This window comes from Phodopus roborovskii, unplaced genomic scaffold, assembly GCF_943737965.1.
Source record: "Phodopus roborovskii unplaced genomic scaffold, PHOROB, whole genome shotgun sequence".
NCBI lineage: Eukaryota > Metazoa > Chordata > Mammalia > Rodentia > Cricetidae > Phodopus > Phodopus roborovskii.
Window position 1 is genome coordinate 10,524,333 of NW_026125391.1, and position 25,452 is coordinate 10,549,784.

The following is a 25,452-nucleotide window of genomic DNA, read 5'->3' on the forward strand; positions in this document are numbered from 1 at the left end:
TGAAACTTAGCTGGGTAGCATCTTGCCCTGAGGTAACCACTACCTTTTTTTCCTTTCTTAACCGGTTTAACTCCTTCAAAGCAAGACTTCATTAGAGTTAACACTAGTGACCACACAATAATTCTATAGTAGGCTGTTTTGATATTTCTTCTATCAAGGGAATTAATTCAAAACTCTTCATTTTAGCCTTAGATAGACTTTTTGGACAAGGGCAAAAAGCAGCCACATTCTTCACCAAAATATTGCAAGAATGATCTGTAGGCAACATACTAAAATTTTTCTCCTCTGAAATCTCTTGAGCTAGCCCCCCTCAGTTCAAATCATTCTTAGCACCACTGTATACCATGACGGAACTGATATGGCCCATTGTGTAGTGCTTAAACCATTCTACTGCTTTCCTAACCCAAAGTACCAAAATCCAATTTCCTCCCAACAAAAACATGGTTAGGCCTATCACAGCAATACCCGAGTCCCTGGTACCATGTTCTGTCTTAGGTTTCTATTGCTTTGAAGAGATACCATGACCATGGTATCTGTCATAAAGAAAAACATTTAATCAGGGTGGCTTACATTTTCAGAGGTTTAGTCTATTATCATCATGGTGTGACATGGTGACATTCAGGCAAACATAGTGCTAAAGAATTTGCCAAGTGTGGTACATCTTGACTTGCAGACATCGGGAAGTGATCTGAGACATTAGATGGTATTATTAGCATATGTGTGGCCTCAACACCTACCTCCACAGTGATACATACACTTCCTTCAACAAGACCACACCTACTCCAAGGAGGCCACATCTCCTCATGGAGTCATTTTCCTTCAAACTGCCACACATATCAAACATTTTATGCCTTTAAGCCTTGATCATTGCTTTTAATCTTCACAAACTCAAATAAGAACAGTAAGCATGAACCAAGACTAACTCTGAGTGATATGATGACTTGAAATGATATTCCAAGCAAATAAATGTAGTGGATATTTTTATAAGTTAAATATACATTCACTCAATAATTTTGCCAAATGTTTTCAAAAGAATTTTCATAAAATGTATTTTGACCATATTCCTGTTCTCCCAATTCTACTCAGGCTTTCCCTCTGTGCCCACCCAAGATCATGTTCTTTTTTACCTTAAAAAATAAAACAGAAAATCACATATACAAAACCGTGATGTCTATTTGCATGAGATAATTATTTCTGGGCATGGGGCCAATCCTGTCCCGTGCTTGTTATACCCAGAACTACTACATTCAGGAAAATGGATTATTCTGTTACCAGAAAGTATCAATTGAAAACTACTTTGCTAGGAGAAAGACTTTGTGCCCATTTCCCCCTCTCCATGCTGGGATTTTGCATGTTGTGAACTTGTGCAGGTCTTGTAAATGTTGGCACAGTCTCGGTGAATTTATATATGTATCAGTATTTTTATGTCTGTAAAGTGCTATTTCCTTGGAGTCATTCACTACTTCTGGCCTATACAATATTTTTGCTTTCTCTTCTGCATAGATTCCAAAGCCTTATTCAGCCTCACTTAGTTATTCATAACACAGTTGCAACTGAATTACTACCAGAATATAACATGAATGGACTCTAACTCAGTTCAGAATAGAGTCCTTGTTTCCTTATGAAAACACATGAGCTGGGGCTCCATTGTCTAATTCTGGTCTTGCAAGTACCTACAAGATGTCCTATTAAGTTGCATTGACAACAATCAAAACCTTTTGGATCTTTTAGCTCTGACCTCTTTCATATTCTGTAATGTAAACCTGTTCCAAATGCCTGAAAAATATGATCAGGTTTAGAACAGTAACGATGTAAGTACTGATACAAATATTTTATGGTTGTTACATAATAGAGGAAGAGTTTATTTGGTCACACACACACACTCACACACACACACACACACACACACACACACACACACACACACACACACTTCCTGATGGCAGGGAAGGGAATGTGACAGAATAGGCAGTATATACACTGCACCCACAGTAAGAAAGCATAGAAAACAGGAAGTGGGGCAGGCTATCAGACCTCAAAACCCATCCCTAGTGATCCACCTTCTCCAGTGAGTTTCTTTGTCTTAAAGTTTCCATGGCCTATCAATACAGTGCCACCAACTGAAGACCAAGTATTCCAAATACAAGTGTCTATGGGGGAATTTCCCAGTAGCCTCTCAGCAGCATGCATCCATAATTTCAACATTGCATTACAGCTACTTCCTTCTGCTGCATCCTGTCCTCAGTAGCTGCTCGGAAATATATGTGATACATTACACATTACAAACAGGGACAGAATAATATGTGTGCAATCTAATGGTGAGCCTCAAGAATTCATTTGATACCTGATATATATGCATACATACCATCAGGAATAATTCTACTTAAGAATGAAATATTTTTATTAGATACTTATCATTGTTTTCCAGTTACTAAAATTGCTAAGACTACTAAGTACTTCACAAGTTGTGTGACCTTGTCTAGTAAACAGAACAAATGAACATGTCTTTTGTTAAAGTGTGCCCTGAAAAATAACTGCACCAGCCACAAAGAGAGTTAGTTGATTTCTAATCTAGAATGAATACCTAGTGCTCCCAGGACTTGGCTTCTTAAGTTTTCTATATAAAAAATACTTCTATAAAATAAAATTTGACTATATAAATTAATATTTTCCATTAAGTACTGGATACAGAAATTGGGCAAAAACTGATCTTAATAAAAGTGCACATACCCATAAAATTTAAATTCAAATAATTAAGACATACACACAGAGAGGAGACCTTTCTCTCTGTCTGCCTTGCTCTTGAATGGACATACTTGTTTCTAACTGCTGTTGGTTCTATGTTGTTCAAAGTTTTATTTAGGTAAATACTTATTATCCTTCCCTTCTTATCATCTCTTTACTCAAGAAGGGCATGGATCTTTAGCAGAAATTATCACTGCTTCACAAATAGCAGTAACTAGGCAATATGTAAAGCTGCGTTATAGGAAGGGATGGAAGTCCAGAGAAAAGAAGGACGGGAAGGAAGGAAAGTAGGGGAGGAAGGTGTGGAAGGAAGGAAGGAATGAAGGAAGGGAGGGAGGGAGGGAGAAGAGGGGAAGAGGGGATGAAGGAAGAGAAGGATAAGAAGGGAAGAATGGGAGAGGAAGGAAGGGAAAGAAGGGAATAACTTGGAGGAAGGAAAGAAGGTAAGGACAGGGAGAGAAAAGGTGGTAAGGAATAAGAGAAGGAAAAGATGGGAGGAGGAAAATTTCAAAATCATCTCCTTACCCTGCTGCTTGCCTGTCCTTCTTCCCTTGCCTGGTACATTTAAAGAAGTCCCTCGGCCTTCTTCATTTTTAGTTTGCCCCACTTCAGAGTTCACAACCCTTTTGTATTATGAAACATTCAGTAGACTTTACAAGTAGTGTTACCTAAAGTACAATAAGCATTTTCCCAATAATTTCCATAGACTAGATACCTAAGAAGTGTTTTTTTCAAATCCATGCATATACATTCTAAAGTAATACACTAAGAAATTGCTAGATTATTCTAATAAAATGTTTCTATTATTCTGCATTATTTATGTTTTATATAATTTGAAATGTACTTAAATGTTGAAAAATATAGGGATAAATAAATAATTATTATTTATACTGCTCTTTTACTTAATTTTTGCCTTGTTCTAGTTGTTTTAGTATTATCTCTGTAACTGTCTCTCACACAAACACACATATACACACATATCCCAATATCTTCTGCACACTGCTCATATGATAATAACATGGATATATTATGTCCTCTTAACCCCTAAACCCTTAGCATTTGATCCCTAAACTGAAAACATGGAGCTACATAATCCCAGTAAAATTTTCAAATTTATGTCATGATTTAGCAATTTTTTATATAGAATGTACATTTATATTTTCTCTTCAACACTAAACTGAAGCTTCAACATGAGCAAATTCTGTGGTGTTGCATATCTTTTAGATCCTGGCAAGGTATGTCTCGCCTAGTGGGAACTATTCATCTCCTAATATTATGGCTGAGACATAGAACAATAGTTTTCAGTAACTGTCCTCAGCCACAATTGGCTTCACAGTGAAGGTTCATCAAGGAAAGGCATGAGGATTTCTTGATATTTGAGAACAGTTATTCACAAGCTATGGCATATGTTAAAACAGAATTCAGTACCAGATCTAGTACATTAGAGTTGATTATATTCATGCTACAATTAAAGTAATTACTTCACTTTAAAATTAATGCATTCTAAATATGTTTAATGACTAAAATTAAAAGGAGCAATTATGGTATAAATGCATGAAATTATGTTGTAGTGTGTTTATACAAATTATCACTTGTCAGATAAAATAGCTGAACTCTTTGATGTCTGGTAAAGTTGCATCTCCATATAGCAGTGGTTTTCAGTCTGTTGGTCATAACCTTTTTAAGGATTGAATGACCCTTTCACAGAGATCACATGACTGATATCCTGCATATCAGATATTTACATTATGATTCATAACTGAAACAAAATTATAGTTATGAAGTAACGATAAAAATAATTTTAGGGTTGGGGGTCACCGCATCAGGAACTTTATTAAAGGGTCCCAGCATTAGGAAGGTTGAGAACCACTGTGCAAAGATGTTCCTGATTCAAGGACCTATAGGAGAAACACACTATGATTGAGGGCTTATGGCTCATGCAGAGAGAAGATGTCTTTGTACTCATTCATAGAGGATTACACAAACTTGTAATATCAGAAAACACACAATGCCTCATAATCGTGTTTCCTAATACTTGCTAGGTCTAGGACCCAGGGAGTTTTACCATGCCATTATTACATGAGGTGACTTCAGGCTCACTTGTTTTAGCTTGTAACACTGGGGATAATGTTGCAACTTACAAACAAAAATGAAGAACTCCATCACTGGTGTGTTTGCTGATTCGTCATCACTTTACAGAGTTTTGCCTGAGGATTCAATTTTTAAAATTCCATCTCCTTAAATCCCAGGTCCCAGAGATGCTGGTTGTTACCTTAGAGTTAAAAATTTATTCTCCTTTATTTAAATTTACTTAGAATTTGGCATGCTTCCAAATAGCACCCTACCTCTTGCTGTATCTGCAGCCATGTATTTCATAGATAACTCAATCCACGTATTTCTGATTCATTTATTCTCATGCCATCAAAACATTGTTTGCATAGAATTGTTTGATGCCCAAGTAGTTTTACCAGACCCTTTCATACACCATTTCCCCTTAACAGAGAAAAGGATGGGGGTTGTAATCCCTACAAAGTGGGAGAAAACTGGTTTTAATTTTAAATTCCTACAGCTTATGGCATCCCACATTCTTGTTTTTAAGCAAGTCTGTTCGAGTTGCCATAACAAAATATCACAGGTTTGAAGTGTTTAAACAGCAAACGTTTATTTCTTACTGTTCTGTAAGTAAGCAGTCAAAAATCAGGGAGATTTTTGTTGATGAGACATTTTTCCTTGACTTGTAGACCATTCCTCACTCATTATTTGGCTTTTCTTTTTTGACTAGGTAGTAAAAGAGATACCACTACTTTTTTCCTGATTTCTTTTTTATATAAGGGCACTATATGACATCAGAAGACTACAACTGTCAATTCATATAAGAGATCACACCCCAGATGTCACTTTACTAGAGATCACAAATTTGTCATTTCAATTTTTTTTATGGGGAGGCATAAACATTTAGAATATAACAAATAAAATCATTGAAAGTACACTAAATAAGCTATTTAATTGGATATAACATTGCACAGCATGGATAGAGTTACAAACAAGAACCCCTGGCCATAATTCATGGGAAAACTTTAACTTCCATTTTATCAACTGGACTATTATTGTGAGTTGTAAAAACAGAAAAAAAAGAAGCAAATGGTGAGGCAGAACTAAGATGTTCCTGATAAACTGACCACTAACTTTACAACTGAATAAATGACTGTCTTTATATATCAACCTAAAAGAGCATTTCAAAAGAAGTTAGTGTTACACTTCAACAAAAAGACAGATCACTTCAGAGAAATGTCCAGAGACCTACATGGATGATCCCAACTAACAATCTGAGCAACAGTGGAAAGGCTACCTTAAATGTCCTTCCCTGATAATGAGATTGATGACTAAGTTATCTACCATCATAGAGCCCTCATCTAGTAGATGATGGAAACAGAAGTAGACACCCACAGCTAAATACAGAGCCAAACTGGAATCCAGATGCAGAGAGGGAGGAATGATAAGAAAATGTGGACAAGACCAGGCCACAGAAACCCACAGAGACAGCTGACCTGAACAAGGGGGAGCTAATGGGCCCCAGACAGATAGCTGGGAATCCAGCATTGGACTGACTCAGACCTCCTGATCATGGGTCTCAGTTAGAAGCCTGGGAAGTCTAAGGGACCTCTGACAGTGGAACCTGGATGTATCCCTGGTTCACAAGGGGACTTTTGGACCACATTCCCCCATGGAGGGATACTCCTCTAAGCTAGAGGCAGGAGGGACGCCCTAGTCCCTACTCCAAATGACTTGACAGATTTTGTTGATCCTTCCTAGAAAGCATCACCCTCCCTGTGGAATGGGAGGGTGAATGGGATGGGAGGGGGGTCAGAGGGGGGGAATGGGAGGGAGGGAGAGGGAACTAGAATCAATATGTAAAATAATAAAACATTTTTTAAAAAAAAAGACAAATTACTACATCAAATACCAATGTTTCCTCTAGAGCAAAGTGCAGGGATGCCTAAGGTCTATTATAAAGGACATGGTTTCAGGGGCTGGAAAGATGCCACAGTGATTAAGAGTATTAGCTTCTCTTCCACAAGACAAGCATTTAAGTTCCAACACCCACATGGCAACTTACAACCTTCTGAAAATCTAATCCAAGCAGATCTGAAACCCTCTTCTAACCACTGCTTGTACTCTATGCCCACAGGTGATACACATATGTGCATGCAGAAAATAGTGCATACTCATAAAATAGAAATAAATAAATTAAAATATGTGGGTTCAATATGTCTGGGGTTATTTCCAAGTATATAACCAATTGTGTAGTTAGTTGACTTCACTGTGTTTTCATGTTGGCTTGTGGGAATGGAAAGTTCAGAAATCACTTTAAAATACTAATATTCTTCCTACTTTAATGGCCACATGTTGCATGAGCAAAGAGATAGGTGATAAAATATAGATAACACAAAGTTAGTGAATAAAAGTTTTGGATGGTTATATGGCTATACACTGTGTGATTCTGTTAGCTTTATTTTAATAGAATGAAAATATATAGCTCTCTCTCTCTTTCTGTTAGCAGCCTGAGGTGACCTGTAAAGATGGTTCGCTACTCCCTCAACCCAGAAAACCCCACGAAATCATGCAAGTCAAGAGGATCGAATCTTCGGGTTCACTTTAAGAACACCCGTGAAACTGCCCAGGCCATCAAGGACATGCATATCCGAAAAGCCACCAAATACCTGAAAGATGTCACTTTGAAGAAGCAATGTGTGTCATTCCGGCGGTACAATGGTGGAGTAGGCAAGTGCGCCCAGGCCAAACAGTGGGGCTGGACACAGGGTCGGTGGCCAAAAAAAGAGTGCTGAATTTTTGCTGCACATGGTTAAAAATGCAAAGAGTAATGCTGAGCTTAAGGGTCTAGATGTAAATTCTCCAGGTGAACAAAGCACCTAAGATGCGCTGACGAACCTACAGAACACACCGCCAGATTAACCCGTACTTGAGCTCCCCCTGACACATCGAGATGATCCTCTCAGAAAAGGAGCAGATTGTTCCGATGCCGAAAGAGGAGGTTGCATAGAAGAAGAAGATATCCCAGAAGAAACTGAAGAAACAAAAACTTATGGCACGGGAATAAACTCAGCGTAAAATAAATGCAGATGAACATTAAAAAGAATATATATATATTATATATATTCATATATTCATTCATATATATATATATATATATATATATATATATATATATATCCATTCACACATGTATTGTTGTAAGTTACCCTGTCTACTGCTGCATCAGTTCATCAAATCTGTTTTTTTGGATTGTTATTTTTGTTTATTATCAGTTTTATATCTGGGTTGTGTAGGTATTTTCCCACATCTCTCCTGGAATACTGTTCCCTCAACAGTAGCTGAAATGTGAAATGGGGTTGAAAGGTTGGCATCTATCACCCAGTCTTCCTGTATAGCTCATTTGTTCACAGTCCTCTTAAAATCTGAGGCATTTCATTAAAGCATGTTGTCCATAGCTGTGGGCATATTCCTCTGGTCTCCAAACTTGTCTATGTGATATGCTATTCTCAGCTAACTCTCTCCATCTTGAAGCTTTGAAAAACATCAATGAGAAACTTCGAAGACACTCTTGGAAGGCAGTAGAGGTAAGATTGGCCTCATTGTTAGATGCCTAGAGTCTTAACATTAATTCTTTTACTTATTGGAATTATCCCTAGTTGTGTAGCTTTAAATTGCTTTTGAAATAATTTTACATATTTTATTCTGACTCCAATCCTATTAGTCCCATTAGCAGATGAGAAAAAGTGAGGCAAAGATGATGGTATTTTCAATGAATTTATATATACAGTAAAGTTTGAAGCATGACATGATAGATTCTAAGTCCTGGAACTATAATCAATTGTTTAGATTATTCCCTAACCTCACTACCTCTTGTTTACTATAATAATTATACCCTATTTTATAAACTGGTACTATTATTGAATATGCTTCCAGGAAATATATTTTAAATGTTAGAGAATTATAAGTGTTTCATTTAAATGTCATCAAGAAATTAAGAAACTCTCTACTGGCTTTATAAGTTAAACATGGCCCTAAAATCATGACAGAAAAGCCTCCAAAAAGTACCTCCTTGCTTGATTACTTATCCATTTCTTTGTGTGGGAAGGCATGCACACTTAGTCATAGTAAATCTCCAGCTCCCATTAGAACACAATTATTAGATTGCTTTAAACTATTGGTTGGTGGGGAAAAAGAAACACAGAGTCAGATACTTAAATGAAACACAGACAAACTTGAGAACTGAAATAAGTCTTCCTTGAGACAGTGATAATAATGCCTGAAATTCTCTTGACATGCATTCCCAAGTTTTTATGCCTCTATCTTCTTAAGAACAAATGCAACAAACGCAATCTTCACAGAAAATCTATAGCACATCCCATCAGATGGAGCCCTGGACTGAATGCAAAGGAAAAGTCAATGGAGGGCTTCTGCTTGGTGTTTCTCCTGCTGTCTCTTCCATAATGGGCGATGCCCTCCAAATGGAGCACAGATAATCATCTTTCCTTGAGGAAGGTTGATTCTGTCAAGTATTTTGACTGAGAAACTAGAAAACATAGTTATACACTATAAAAAGTGAAATGATTTAAAATTCAACAGTGACAAAGATTCTTGATTCCACCTCTACAAATTTCTTACAGAGAAGAGCTTGAGTAGAACTGAGAAGCTGACATTTAAGGCTCTAGAAGTCACACTATGAGCGTTATTTGGAGACCAGAGCATTAACTGGGAGAAAAATATTTAAAGCAGCATTTTGTTTGATGAGAAAGTAATCCATTGGTAAAAAAGCTCACCATCAACACATTCCCCACGGAGGGATACTCCCTTAACCTACAGGCAGGAGGGCCTAGTCCCTACTCCAAATGACTTGAAAGATTTTTTTGACCCCTCCTGGAAGGCACCACCCTCCCTGTGGAGTAGGGAGAGGGGAATGGGATGGGAGGGTGTTGGGGGGGGCATGGGAGGGAGAGATAGAGGGAAGAAGGGTGAGGGCATATGTAAAATAAGAATAAATAAATAATTAAATACAAAAAAAAATAAAGAAGGCTCACCATCCTACAGTGTTGGCCTCTTTGCTGAATGTACATGAAATATAGGTGATCATCTAGGGATCACACTGATTCCATGGGTAATTAATGCACAAAAACGCTTATATAATATATATAATATTCATAACGCCATCAAAATGTATAACACAGTTGATTCTGAAAACTGATGAATTACTTTTAGAGGTTGTTCTGCCTATTTATACTGTTTATTTCATTTGTATACATGAAGTGAAAAAATGAATTTTCTATGCTTATGTTTCTACGATTTGCTGAACATGAAGAATACTTTTGTTTGTATGCACAGAATAAAGGAGGTAAGAAGACTACAAACTATGTTTGTATAAGGTATTACAGTATCTCTCCAGTCAATTGCAAAATTAAACTCACTGATGCACTGACCAAATCAAAACAATGTGCTTTATTTTTTTTTTTCTCAAGAAAATCCCCATCCCAAATAGCAATTTGGCTTCCTGTTCCTTTGCTTAGAAAGTACATTTTCATTTACCACAAGTGTCTAACTTAATCAAAGTTACAAACATAGAAAGGGTGTCTGGTTCTTGTTTCATTGTGTTTCAGAATGTAAATGAGAAGCAGTGAGAACCTACTCTCTGAAGGCATCTATTGTATATATTCCCAGCAGTGTTTATGAATTTCAAACATTTTAGCTGTAGCTAGTATAAAAGAAATTTTTATTATTTAAATATGAAAAATGTCTGGAGAATAAAAAAATCCATTTCATTCTTTAAAGGTTCAAAGTTGCATCAAGCAGAGTGTATAGGGTAGAAAATATGAGTGTATGGATCACAAAATTCTACTATTCCTGTGCTTAAAAAGGAATAACACTTAAATTCACTTAAACCATAATGATTTCTAAGTGACCCCCCCCCAGGAAGTGATAGATAAAAAATACACAGTAACATACACACATCTTTCTGATTGGAGTGAGTTTGAAATCAGTGTGGATAAAGCTGTTACCATTAGAAAACTTGTCTAAGAAAGTGTTAACATGACCATGACAACAGAGGTTTACAGTATTTTTTCAGGCCACCACTCCATGTGTTTTCTCTCTTTATCACATACAATTAAATATAGCTTTGATGAAAACTCTCACACCTATGTGTACATAAAAAATGAGAGTTTTATAATCACAAGTCTGATCAATTAGATATGTCAACACTAAGTTTTCATACTACTCAAATACTCTAGAGTCTGTCCTCACCTAACAGGTTGGCAAACATTGAAGTTTAGTGATGCCCTTTTCTTGGAGAACTAAAATAAAATGGCAGCCCTTGCTTAGCTATATATGGTACATCTGTCTCTTACTTTCTCTTCCCAAGGCTCAGGGAGGATGAGGAGAAAAAAGGTTTCAAGAACTAGAGGCAGAGGCTGACCACAATGAAATACTATATTTTAGATACAGCAAGGTGGTTGTTACACTACATATAAGACCTGTGAAAACTCAACCCAGACAAACTCTCAGCATGCAGGGAGGAGGTAATCATGAACCCCTACGCCTAAGTGAGAAGTTTTTGGTAATTGATAGCTGATGGGAGAGGAATATTGAGTTTTATTTAAGGGTATGGCCACTTCATGGCTGACCAAACTCTTCAGTGTGTAGCTACACATACACAACAAATATACGCACAGTACAAACTGGACTTGGTAAGTTTAAGAAAAAAGAATGGAGATACAAATTTGGTCATTTAGGGAGAAGGGAAAGAGAGGGTCAAAATACAAAATATGAAATTCTCAAAAAAGGCATTTTAAAAGAAACTGACCCTCTTTTACACAAAATGACCCACCTACTGTAGACTATTTTCCAATAACTAACTATCGGAAAATCACAAGTATTTTCCCCTGTCAGCTACCATTCTAAAGCTGATCTTAGAAATATATGGTCAAGAAAAAAGAATAAAGTGCATAAAATAGGGCTATGTATCACTATAAGATATTGAGATAATTGATATATCTAGCAACAGAGAAACGCCTGGATTAGTTATGATTTCCTCCACAATATACCACAAAACTGTAAAGTGAAATGAGACAGAACTCTTATAAACAGCTTGAAAATGATCCCCAGTGTATATTCTTCATTGAAAAATCAAGGTACTAAAACATACCTCTCTTATAGAATTTTTGTAGAGTGGGAATTTGATTCCTTATAAGGTTGCACATATTTTATTGGAGAACAGTCATTGGCTTTTAAAATAAACTGGAGCAAGGCTGTTCATGCAGACAAGGACAGACTGACACACATGTGAGTGGATTGAAGATGATGAACTCTCTTACATCTTTCACTTTGGTTTTAAATATTTCTTGGTAACCAAAAAAACAAAGTTAGAGTTTTAGAAATTAATCCTTAGAAATAATACATAAAACATGTGGTGATCTTCTGTAAATCTTTCTAAGTGTCTATTCTAAGTGGCAGATATTAAAATCATAAAAGAAACAAGTCATTTAAAGTTGCCATAAGTGTTATCGCTCTGTAAATTTCTTAAAGTGTTTAAGTAAGTGCACTGAAGCCACTAGGGTCTCTGTGTCTCACTAGGACTGGAGACTCTTCAAATGCAGTCCTTGGAGTCAAATGTTCATTATTACAGTGCTTATTTTAATTTGAAAGTAATAGTGTGTCTATGTAGTATATATGTGCTTATGTTTCTTATTTTTACATGATGCTGTTTAACAGGTAGATATGTTATAGTAGTTTAAAAAAATCTTAGCTAGCTTTACCAACTTACCAGATTTATTTATCAAATAGAAACGTGTTTTTGTGATGATGTTCACTAATATGGACAATCATAATATTATGTCAAAAATTTTATAAACTGGAGGTGTTTCTTCCACAACATTTCACATAAATGAAGTCAAGATATCTGACAAAATAGCTAACTCTTGGGTCCAGATCACAAATATATACTATGAAATAAGACAGCATATGCTGGATTAATTTAAAAAGCTTATCAAACACTCCTTGGGTCATATCTGTGTGAATGTGTGAATGTGTGTGAATATGGATTCGCAAAATGACTGTGATATATTTAAAACAGCAGATATACTTAGTATATTCAATAAAATTGCATTTCATAAGCAAAACACACTCATAAATTATGTTGTATAAGATCAATTCTTTGTTCTGAAAGTTAATGCATAAATATAAAGAACAACTAAGCATTTGCTCCATTTTCCAGAAATTAGCTAGCTAGCTAATGATAAACTCTTTATATATAGTACATGCTGGCAAAATTACAGACTCAGAAAATTAATGTTTTATATGCTCAAAGACAGCATGAGTTAAGAACTATTTGCCATTCAGTGCTGCTACCTTTGCATTGAGAGTAAATGTATGCATTAATAAAGCAGGAATCAACCTAACACCAAGCATGATATGGTGACATACAATTTGGTAGCACCAAATTGAAAGTATTTTTGTCTTTCATCAATGTGCTAGCTAGGTTTGCATCACCTTAAGAGAAGCTAGAGTCTTTGGGAAGGGGAACTTCAATTGAGAATATACTGCCATAAGATTGCACTATGGCAAATCCTGCTACACATTTAAAAACATAATAATAATGATTGCTGTGGAAGGGCTCAGTTCTGGGCAGGTTGTTTTTGTGGTATAAAAAACAGGCTGAACAAGCCAGAGGAACAAGCTAGTGAGCATCTTTCTTTCATGGCCTAAGCTTCAGTTTCCGTTTCCAGGTTTCTGCCCTGCTTGATTTCCTGCTTTTACTTCCCTTGCTGATGATCAGTTACCTGAAGTGTAAGCAGAAATCAATTTGTTTCTTCCCAAGCTACATTTGGTTATGGTACTTCATCGCATCAATAGAAATCCCAACTAAGACGCTATTCCTCTAAATCCAATTTGAAGTTAGTCAATTATCTCATTACCATTATAATTTCCATGAAATAGCAGGATGATGGAAAAACAAAGGTTAATGGTGCTATGATAACGAAGTCAACAAAATGTGAAAATGGACAGGTTTTCAAGTGAATCCTGAAAAAAAAAAATACTTTAACAAATAAATGGATAAATGGCTGAAAGAATTTAAAGATTTTTTTTAAAAAATGTTATTTATATTTAAATATAAATGCATTAAGTATGTATAAATAGGGCCTTGTTTTGATTCTACTTTGCAAATATCAGAAAATGTTTTGATGTGAGTGCACGATAAAAAGAATTTGGAAGTAGATGGAGTTTAGTTCTTGTTTTCTGCCATCTATGCATTAGTTTTCCCTTTGTTGAGGCACTTGTCCACTTATCCTCTTTGGACATACATTTTCTACCACAATGTGACAAATTAAAACTAAATGGTCCCTTAATGGTCTACAGTCAACATTCTATAATCCTATGATTCAAGTTCATTTTTTCTGTTCTTTTTAAAATAGCTTAATCATTTGCATTATTTCAGATTAAAGTATATCAACGTCTACTATTTCTTTATCTCGAAGTGTGCTGCCTGCTTCATCCAATTCACCTCACTCCACTCCAAACACACACACACACACACACACACACACACACACACACACACACACACACACTCTGAAAACCTAAGAGTACAAAGACAGAAGACTAGGAACTAATTTATAATCATATGAACCTCCCCTGTCACTTCAGAAAGAAAGAGAATTTATAATAAACAATGAACTTCTTAAAATTATCCAAGCAGCGACCCTCACTACTCAAGGTCATTTCCCTGGAGAGTCACTGTGGATTTTGAGGGTCTGGCTAACATTTGCCCCCTGTGTTGCCTCTGCATACAGCTGACTCTTCTCTCCCGTGTTCTGTAAGTCACCCCTACATACTCCAGAGAAAATCTGTTAGGAACAAAAGATAAACTGCAGAAAAAAGACATCAGTGTGGCAGCTGAAGTGAAAAACAATACCTTATGTAGGTATTGGGAAACTATGTGGGGGAAAATATGGAAGACAGATGAGGCAAACACATGTCATGAAATACAGAAATGTCCTCTGTTAAAATTTAATCAGTAATTGACACTGGATTTAATCTCTGAAGACTTGAGTTTTATGGCAGCTTTATCCTGTGTTAAGTTACTGACTGTGCTAATAGTACAAGGTCCACATTTAAAGGAACAGAATGACAGTAATGATTTACATGCCCTTTATTAGTCTGCCAATGACAATACATGAGGCCTGTGACTGTTCATGCCATCTTTGGAATTAAATTAACCCAGACTGACAAAACACATCACAGCCAGACTCAAGGAACACCTGTAAGCCATTCACCCCTCTCAACTTTTAAGTTCATTCACTTCTTTAGAATTCAATTCTCAGTGAAGACAGTGAGTTAGGTGAGGTTCAGGGCTGACAAAGGGAGCACTGTGGAAAACAGAGCTACTATCAAGCCTCAAGTTACATAATATTCACAACCATGTTAATGAAGATATCTTCTAGACAGAACCAGTAAGAGAAAAGAAGGTAAATTATTTTTGTATATGATTTTTGAGACAGAGTCATGTATCTCAGACTGGTCAAAAGTTCCCTGTAAAGCTAAGGATGACTGATTTCCCTGTCTATCTCCCAAGTGTTGGTGTTATGGGTATACATCATCATACTATATAATTTAATTATAAATAACTATCTTTAATGATGATGTATCCCAAGTATTATATTTAATATCATTAAAACCTACTCAAAATGACAATAAGACCATAATTTATTTTTATTCTATGAATCAAACATACATTGACTATAAGCATCTACTATTGTTTCTTTCTGCAATAATTAAGATGAAGTGAAACACATTTCCTGTTTCAGTTTTTAAAAAATGGTATAGATTGAAAATATTACTTTTTCCTTTCTGAAAACTAGAACATTAGAACATACATATTTCCATTTTTCCAATTACATAGATTAAATATGTGGTTGAAAACCTGTCTTTATTTTTAACTAAGAAGACTATGGTAGTTATTCCTTCATGTATGTTAAAGCCCTCCGGTCTTTTAAATCAAAATTTATACATTTGTTAAATACCAGTAGATAAACTGAATAGACTGAAGGCCTAACAGAGCACAAGCTTCTAAAGGCAATTCTGATTTTCTGACTTAGCCCTGGACATAGCTCCGTTTTAATAAAATAAATTCTAATGTAAGCACCATATCATCTTCTTCTGTCTTCAACTGAATGCATCAGAATTTATAACTGGAATGTTTGCAAAGATAACTGAGAGGAGGGAAGTGAGTACCATCACTCTCCAAAGTGCATTTGAAATGTGCTGGTCCTGGCCGCTCTGATAGCTTCCACGGCACTTACTGTGTGTTTAGTAAGCAAGCTTTAATCTGTGAAGATGAATCTCAGCCTCAAATCCCCAATGGTTTTAATGGGAGTGACATAGCTACATGTCACAACAGACTTTGGAAAGGGACCCCTGAGTGTCCAATTATTTTAAGTGCTTTTCCTATGCCCTGTCACTCAACTGATCACAGTGGATTTATGTGGCAGTAACACTGCTTTGACACGAACTTCCGGAGAAATCATTTCATAATTCAACCTCAGTTAACCTTGCCTTAACAATTAAGTGTTTCCTCAGGTTTTAAATAGATAACAGCAATTTTTAAAAGCTACATTTTTTTGAATACAAGTTTATTGCTTAGACAGGCTTTAAAAAACAACAACAAAAAACCCCTGGCAAGGAAGTCTTTTCCTTTTCTAGTAAAATGAAAAAGAAGAAGAAAAGGAGGGAGATGGGGTGGGGGAGGTAAGAGAAACATCCTGTTTGGAGTCCCAGAAGAATATGGAACCTGGAGAAGTGATCATTTTCCAATATTGTCTAAATAAACCAGCAATGGTCAATGCAATATTCATCAACTTCAGAAAGGAGTATTGAAGATTTTGTGTTGCCTGTACTCATCCTGCCTCCTGTCAAAGTGCTTTTCTATAATTCTTTTGTGCTCCAAAGTCTCAATTTTATTATCAGTTCTAATTCCACAATTATTATATATGAATGTAACCCAGTTCCCCGAGTTTCAACTAAGAACCTTGGTGTATCTACAATTCCAATCAAATCACCTGTTACTTAGTGACTGTATTTTTGTCATGTGGTCATGGGAGAGTGCCTATTTAAAACGGGGAAAAAATAGAAGTAGTTATTTGTTTCCTTGTTCATTCCAACACTGGAGATTGATGAGCAGTATAGGTATAGTGAAATTTCAGGGAGACACAGGTCTGGTACTAACCTAGCATAATGGAAAGCTGATCTAGTCCAACCTGGATGAAATGAGTCACTACTGCACCAGTGTGTGCCAGCATCTCTGTGTACCCAGGTCTGTCGCTAATGCTACTCATGCCATGTTAGTCTAAGAAGAAGAAACTTATCACAGGTCTTGCTCACACTTTTTTCTGATTAGTTTCTATGTCATTGAAATAAATAAAAATGGCATTAGACATTGAATTCTGCTAGCAGATTATAAGAATTATTACTTGGTTTATTTCTGAGGACAAAGAGAAATGAGAAGTATATAATAGATCTGATTGCTTCCAAAACCATGAGCTGATATTATATTTTCATGTAGTTGCAACTTTGAAGCAACTTGGACAATTCTAATCTCTTCATAATGTTTGGAAATATTTTTTTTCTCTATTGTGAATATCACAGGCAATCTAGGAAGTCCAAATAGACTATATTTCTGTTTTTAAGTGAAAAGGTAAAACAAAAATTGCAATCAGATGAGCCATTTGATTACTTTTTAAAGGTAATAGCTTCAACATGATTCAAAATTCAATATTTTAAAGTGAAACATCCACCTACATACTTGGAAAATTGCCCAAGTCTAGACTAGCACAATGACAAACTTAGACAGAGACAGGGAGATACAATTCTGTTCTTATAGATCAAAACTGCTTTAAAAAAAATACTATCCATTTATATTTGAGCTATGATTTATTAGATTCATATTAGCATTCAAATGAAAATTAACAAAACTTATTGGGAAACATACCTTAAGCTCAACAAACTGCATTGTTTCTCAGAACATTCAAGAGGTAACAAATGATGTGGTAGGAATTGTGTATGAACTGTTTTCCAGGAACTACATGTAAATGGTATCAATTATCCAATGTTTTTGCAAGTAGATCCTTGCTGTTCTTTTTGCATTCCTTCTGTATATTGATTTGTTCTTTACCAAGGCAAAACACAAGTGGGGGGTTGTTAAATACTTGTTTTAGCTGCTGTTTCTGAGGAAGAAGCTGAGTAAATCGGACACTGCATGAGCAGAGTCTTGTCTTTCCTCCCTGACAGTTTGTTGCTGACACTGCCATCAGAATTGGCATTCTATTCTCTGATAGAGAAACATGTGATTCTTTAAATAGCTTGGCTTTTCCCCTGTTTTTGTTCTATGCATTAATTTGTTATTTACTTTTATATTTTTCTGCAATAAAAGTAAAAGAAAAATTCTGAAATAATTATTTGGCACTTATATTCCTCCTGAAATATTGTTTGTTTCTATGCACCTACAAACTATATTATTGTCATGAACATGCAAGCTACCACATACAATAGGAATAGAAGAAAAATAAAAACATATCCAGATCTCAGCAAGAATGAAGTACAAACACACAAACTCACATACTTTCTAAAGGCAACAGATATCTCCTGTGCCCTACAGCTGTGAGTGATCCTGCACACTGCACACCGTTTCAAAGTCAGCAGAAACCAACTTCCCACCAAACAACTGGGAATGATCATAGTTGTAAACATTGAGTAATTAGCTAAGTAAAATTAAAATTAATCCCATTTCCATTGTGTCTACTAAAAATTATGGTCCATAGCATGAGAGGAGAGAGAAATAGATAGAGACAGAGGCAGAGAGATAGAGAATTTAACACACACAAGGAAATGTGAACTAGGGATTTTATAGACAGCAAAACTGCTTCCAAGAATAAAAGCCAAGGATATTTACTTATCACCATACAAGAAGAATCCAGAAATCTTATTCTCACTGAAATCAACTGGAAATCAAGATTTTAAAAGTCCAAAATGGGTTGGCTAAGGCCTGCTCATCAGTGTTAATCTTGAAAATGGGATATGAACACACAACCCAAATAAATACACCATTAATGAAGGTATTTGAAGAATTTGATCCCATAAGTCAAATTTGAATCTTAGTAAGTATATAGATTCTACAAGAGTTCATTAAAATGGCAGAGAGCAGATAAGAGTATCAAGCGATTCAACTGGTTGGAGTACAGCAGTATAAACCAGAAGGCTATATGTGTAAAAAGGAGAGAAACAATCAAATCAATTAAAAAAAAATACAAGAAACCAGGTGTTGGTGGTATATACCTTTAATCTCAGCACTCTGGAGGCAGAGACAGGCAGATCTCTATGAGATCTAAACCAGTCTGTTCTATAAAGCCAGTTCCAGGACAGCCAGAACTGTTACACAGAGAAACTCTTCCTCAAAAAAAAAAAAAAAAAAAAAAAAAAAAAAAAGAAAGACAGATACCAAGAAAAATAAAAAAAAGGAAAAAAGTATACAATGATTTTGAGTGTATAATAACAATTGTAATGAAATGACGCTTTCACACCTGTATTAGAAACTATGATTCAGAAAATGAAACTTATATGACAAATAGAAATTTGAACACTAACAAGGTAGCTGATATTCAGAAACTATTAAACTTTGTTATTCATTGGTAGGACTAATCATTTAGCTATACTCATTACAGTAAATATTTGCAGACCAAACTAACATATTTTCAAATGTCTGGTTTTGCTTCTCACTACCGACATAAAAGTAGATTTAGAATGCAATAGGGAAACAGGCTTTGGGGGTGATAGCTGTTGGGATAGATGTTGATACTGACATATTAAATACTTGAAATTGAATAACGGGAAATTTTTTAACAAAAGCAGAGGAAAAAGTCATCTGTTGATTATGTTAAAATAACAAGTAGATATTTTCTAGAGAGAAAATCATCAAAGGAACACAAAATAATGCAGACAAGAAGCTATGCTTCTGAAAAGTGACCATAAGAGGGTGATTGAAATGCATTTTGATGATTTAAAATATTTATGTAGAGGCTAAAATTCATGTAGAATCAAATAGCTAGCAAAGTCTGTGCAGACGTCAATCTTGGCAGAGCTGCTCTGTGACCCCTGTTCTGTCTGGGAGTAGTGAAAGCTTGATTTATATTCCGCTAGCTGCAAAAAAGTCAAAAATCCAGCTTTCAACTGCAGGGCAACTTCCTTCTTTCTTTGGAAGATTAGAAACTAGTGTGTAGGGGGGCATGCTTATTTCTTTGTTTTTATAAACAATGAATCTATTGTAATGTATTTGGGGGAGTGTTTACTCCTTGCAATAAATGTCCTCATTCACTTCCCTGCCATATTCTACCAGGAAGTAAGTGATAAACACATGCAGGAACCTAAGTAAGTGGACTGGACAAGAAGATAAGAATTCAGTAACAAGATAAACTCAGCTTAGTTCACAAGGGAGAGATGCACATGCCAAAGATGTTGCAAACAATGATGCGAAGCACAGGACTTCAACTGTGCCCTTCCAGACACACAGCCGAAGATTCTATGAGTTCTTGCCCCTCATGATTTCTAGGACTGAGTTATTCTGAATTATCTTCCTTTATTTTTCACAAAAAAATTAAGTATTATGGAAAATTCCCTTTGCTATATGAGTAATAAAATATTAAAATACACCTTAGTATACTCCATTCCCATTAATAAAACCAAATCTAAGTAATGCATTCTAAATAACTTATCTTCTCACTTAAGAGCACTGGCTGCTCTTCCAGAGGACCTGGGTTCAATTCTCAGTACCCACATGGCAGCTCACAACTGCCTGTAACACCAGTTCCAGGGAATTTGGCATCCTCACACACAAATATGCATGCAGGCAAAACACCAATGCACATAAAATAAAAATAAATAAATATTTTTAAGGACATTTAAAAATAACTTAGCTCCTTTTAAAGGTATTTTAAACAAAATTTTAGTCAGCTGCTAAACATTAACATATCACACTCTCTTCTGCATGAACTTCAGAAGTTCTGGGTGTACCTACCATTTATAGTAATAGAATGCAAACATGTCTAGCACAACTTACTTCTTTAAAAGTATTATTATTGTTATTCATGTTTAGATATTTTGAATACCCTTACATTTTCACTAATGCTTCAAGTAATCATTTGCTGAGCCCATGGATGGGTGCACACTCTTCAGTTTGAAGGTAGAGAGAAGATGGAGGTAGGAAAGATAAGAGGAGAAGAGAGGAGAGAAGAAGAGAGGAGGGGAGGGGATGAGAGGGGAGAGGAGGGGAAAGATCTTCGGCCATTTGTCACATGGATAAAACAGGAAGAATTAGTTCTAAGTAAAATAAGCCAAAGCAGAAATAGAAAATGTAGTACATTCTGTGATTCCCAGAGGCTGAAGAATGACACAAATGGGGAGCTACACAAAGGTAGAGATAAATGAGTATATACTGGAGAACTGGCATAGAATCTAGTGATCATAACTTGGCCTTTACAAATAGAGTCTCAGATTTTCTCACTGCCCAGAAAGTAACTTGATGGGATAATGAATGTATTTAGTAGCTTGACTGTGATAACCATGTCACAAAATATATTGACTGAACAATGTGAGCTATACATTTCGAAAATGTAAGTTTCTATTGGCTAAACTTCACAAGATTAAGTTTTCTTTTAATTAATTTGAAAACAGCAAATTCACATGCACATACAAAACAGAAACAGTTTGGAGACAACTTGCTTTGATTTGCAGTTTTCAGAGCTATGAAAAATGAATTTCTGTTTAGTTAAAACATAGGGGAAGAGGGAGGAGAAGAAAAGGACAGGGCAGAATCAGAGAAAAAAGGAAGACAAAAGAGGAGGAAGGATGTTGAAATGAAGATGCTAATTAAGTTCAGTCACACTAAAATTGACTTTGAAGCAGTTTTGTCACTCAAACGAATGTGCAGATTCAGGATGACTTAATTAAATTAATGTTCTTTAAATTTAGCAGCTACTTGAGTTGTCTTCCAAAGAAAAGCTCTGAGCCTTGGCTTAAATCACAGAAGAGGCATGTGTTCCCTTTGCAATGGAGGAGTATAGATTACAAGTGTAAGCACACACAATGCAGTTAATATTGAGGGGTTGTCAAATATTAACACTTAGTAAAGCATACTTTCCTTAAGTCTAGTTTGGGGTCCTACCTAAGTGGGTTTTGTGTGTTTAGAGTTTTGAATAATATTACAATATATACCAGAGAAATGAATGTATTAGAATATATACCTGGGAGAAGAATGCTTAGAGAACCTGCAATGCTCAACATATGCCAACACATCTGTGAATTCATTCTTGATTTCTATTCTTCCCCTTATTTTCCATACCTGCCCCCACACTGTGCTGTGAATTGGTCCTTATATATACTATATTCTCTTCTAACTTTTTCAGTCAGTTGTACAATGACTTTAATTTTTATTTTTTTTTATTTCCAGAAATCCTAGTTTTCCATTACAAAATATTGTACAACTGTTGTTTTTGCTGGGTATCAAACTCACTTACTTCCTAGTGTACAAGATTTACTTTGATGTTTGTACATTTCTGTTGAAAACTCATTGAAGCTTCTATGATCACAACCAAAATATCTCCAACTAATGGCTTTCTAAGCTTCATACCTTCCTGCTCATTTTGATTTGGCTTGCTTTTTCTGCATTTTTAGGAAAGGTTCTGAGGTTGTGCATGGTACGATTCATAGGTCACATTAACCAATGGGCACTGTGTCTTTGTGGGTTTTGGAATAGTCATTATCTCTCTGTTCCATTCCAAAGTACTAATTATTTCATATCTATCATCAACCATGTGATCAATACATTTAATCTGATAGCACCTGGAGATGGCTATGATAGTTTGCAGATACAATTAAGATTAAGAAAAATTAAGTAATTGCTTAATTTTAAATAATGGATTCAGAATTTGAAATCTTGATTATCTAACTTCAATTTCTCTTTTGGGTCTCCCCATATAAAAGGCTTAGAAAGGAAGTTAAGGAATTCAATAACATAATATGATCCAGTGAAAGTGCATTTATATCTTCATTGCATGCACTATGATAATGTCAGAGAGATAAAAAAAATTATATAACTCATGCTAATATTATATTTTGTGAAGGTATCTAAATGGTCCCTTCAATCTAGCATCACTGACTGAATCCTTGTGATGTATTTTCATTCTTGGGGAAGATTGTACAACTTATTTCCCCCCTGCACTATGTCGTTGTTCAGTTCAGTTAAAGGAAAGATCTGTAAAGAGTGTTGCAAACTTGTAATCCTATTCAGCTGAGTAAAGGGAAGGATCTGTGAATAGTGTCACAGGCTTGTAATCCTAGGGTTTGATTGGCACAAATTTCAGACTAACCTAGGCTACATAGTCTGGGCTACAGTGTGAGACTTGGCCTGAAAATAAAAATACAAATCTAAACAACAAAACTAAAAAAAAAAAAAGAAAGAAAGAAAGAACGGAGTACATCTATGGTAAGACTAGGAAAGGACCAGACAAGGGATTAAGGGCGTGGTTACCCAGTGTTGGGTCATTTCTCTGCAGCTCCTTGATGTTTTTGCTCCTTCTCCCATCTCCATTAGTGATAGCACTTAAGCTGGGGTAGTTCTCCTTCTTATGCACTTACAAGAAACAAAGAGTCACTGGTATAACTTTGGAAACACTCTTTAAATGTCTTTCTATCTGCTTATGCTTCTGGGACTTCAGGTATAGGGACAATATCTGAATTGAGAAGGGTATAGGGATAGTACTTTACTCTTCATTGAGTTTCACTGACAACTCTCTCATTATTAAAGACTTCCTGCTAAATTCACTCTGAATTAACTTCCTATTACTAAGCCAGCTATATTTTTACTTTGGACATCATGTTTCTCTCCAGGACTTCATGAGCTTTGAGAAAATACAAACCCCAATGGTTCTTTTCTTATCCCTAATGCAGTTGTGCTTTGGAGCTCAGCCAAAGAAGTGTCACCTTCAAATCCTACAGCCCTATAAAATCCCAGGGATTACTATGTGCTTTGTTGTCATTTCCACAGATCAATGTTTTAGCTTCCAGGAAGCATGCAAGGCATGGTAACTAAGTAGAAAATAACAGAATGCTTTGCTGAATACCCATGAATTTCAGAACAATGACTCGATCTCAAGCTGGAGCATTTGATTGTGGTGCTCAATAACTTTTTGTGGCAAATTACAAATGTGTTTTTTTTCTTTTATTAGTTGTTTTTGTTTTTATTTTTTCATAGAGTCTTAGAGTGTAGTCGAGTGGCCTGGAATCCGTATCTTCCTGCATCAGCCTCCAGATTGTTGGAGTACACAAGTATGAGGAAAATGTCTAGTCTTTATCTTGTTTTTCAGTTAAGAAGTTTATTCCTATTCACCCTTAAGACAACTAGCAATTATACTACTATACAATGGCATTGTTCAGAAAAACTTTTAAACAGTGAAGACATTTGCTGTTTTTCTAAGAATTTCTGAAAATTTCCAGCAAAGACCTACAGTGCTGTGTGAAAAGTAGCTTGAATAACATGGAGTAGCATTGTTACTGTTAAGGCTAAGATCAGTGTCAGAAAAATGATCAAATTACATAAAATTCCTAGTTACCCAAAGAGAATAACTTCAATTATTTTATACCATGGCATGTATGGTTAAAAACAATATTGTATTTTGAAATTCAATGAGATTTTACTGTTTCCACTGCAATGATGTTGAGTTTGTATGCTTAGGAAATCATATGAGACATTGGAAACATATTTCAAAATGTCATATTATAGAAATAAGACCATATAAATCATACATATTATGTCAGCTAAATATTTTTTAGAAATGAGAAAATCATTTTTATACTTTTTAAATAATAACAGTAAAGATTACACATTTAAAACTACAGAAACAATATAAAAGACAACCCTGGCTATAGATTATAAAATTTATCAAAAATAATGATACAGCAATATTAATTCATATATTAAAGATTACATAGGAAGATTTTTCAATTTCTAAGTTTCCATTTAGTTTAATTCAGTTTACAATCAACTTTGAAGTAATTTTATAAATATACTGATTTTTAATTCACTGTTAAGTAGGATGAAAGAGATTAAAAATTGTCTGTTACTTTGAAAAATCTTGTTAAGTCAGATTACAATTGATAGCTGAGTTCTGTGTTTACTATTTACAACTTCCTGGCTAAAGACACAGGTACTATACGACATGTCTTTTTTAAAAACATAACCCTACACATCTGTTGAGCACACATCTGGACATGTGGCCAGACTCATCATTTCCTTCTGTATATCCAGAAACTGTCAGCTATTTCAAAGGGGAAAACGGAAAAAGTTACATCCTTTTTCTGTCCAAGTTTTATAAACTTTTTTTTTTTACCTTTGCCCCCAGGATATCATCAAATATAAAAATAAGCAGTCTGAATTCTTTAACTGCAGAGAAAGCCAGCAGGGGGGATGAGGGGTATGGGTTGTAGGAATATCTGCTTGCCCAGTGTGAGGGTCGCAGGGAGGGGGGGACGCTTCTCAAGAAGGTTCAAACACAGACCCTCTGTGAACTTATGCAAGCATCAGTTCTTAAA

At 35.5% G+C, this 25,452-nt stretch overlaps 1 protein-coding gene and 1 pseudogene across 1 annotated transcript in view; one reads left to right on the forward strand and one right to left on the reverse strand.

Annotated features, from left to right (window-relative positions):
• The window catches only part of Agmo (alkylglycerol monooxygenase), a 290,726-nt gene that overhangs the window by 247,055 nt on the left and 18,219 nt on the right, over window positions 1–25,452 (reverse strand). The window lies entirely within an intron of this gene.
• LOC127214837 (60S ribosomal protein L17-like) lies at window positions 7,309–7,885 on the forward strand (annotated as a pseudogene).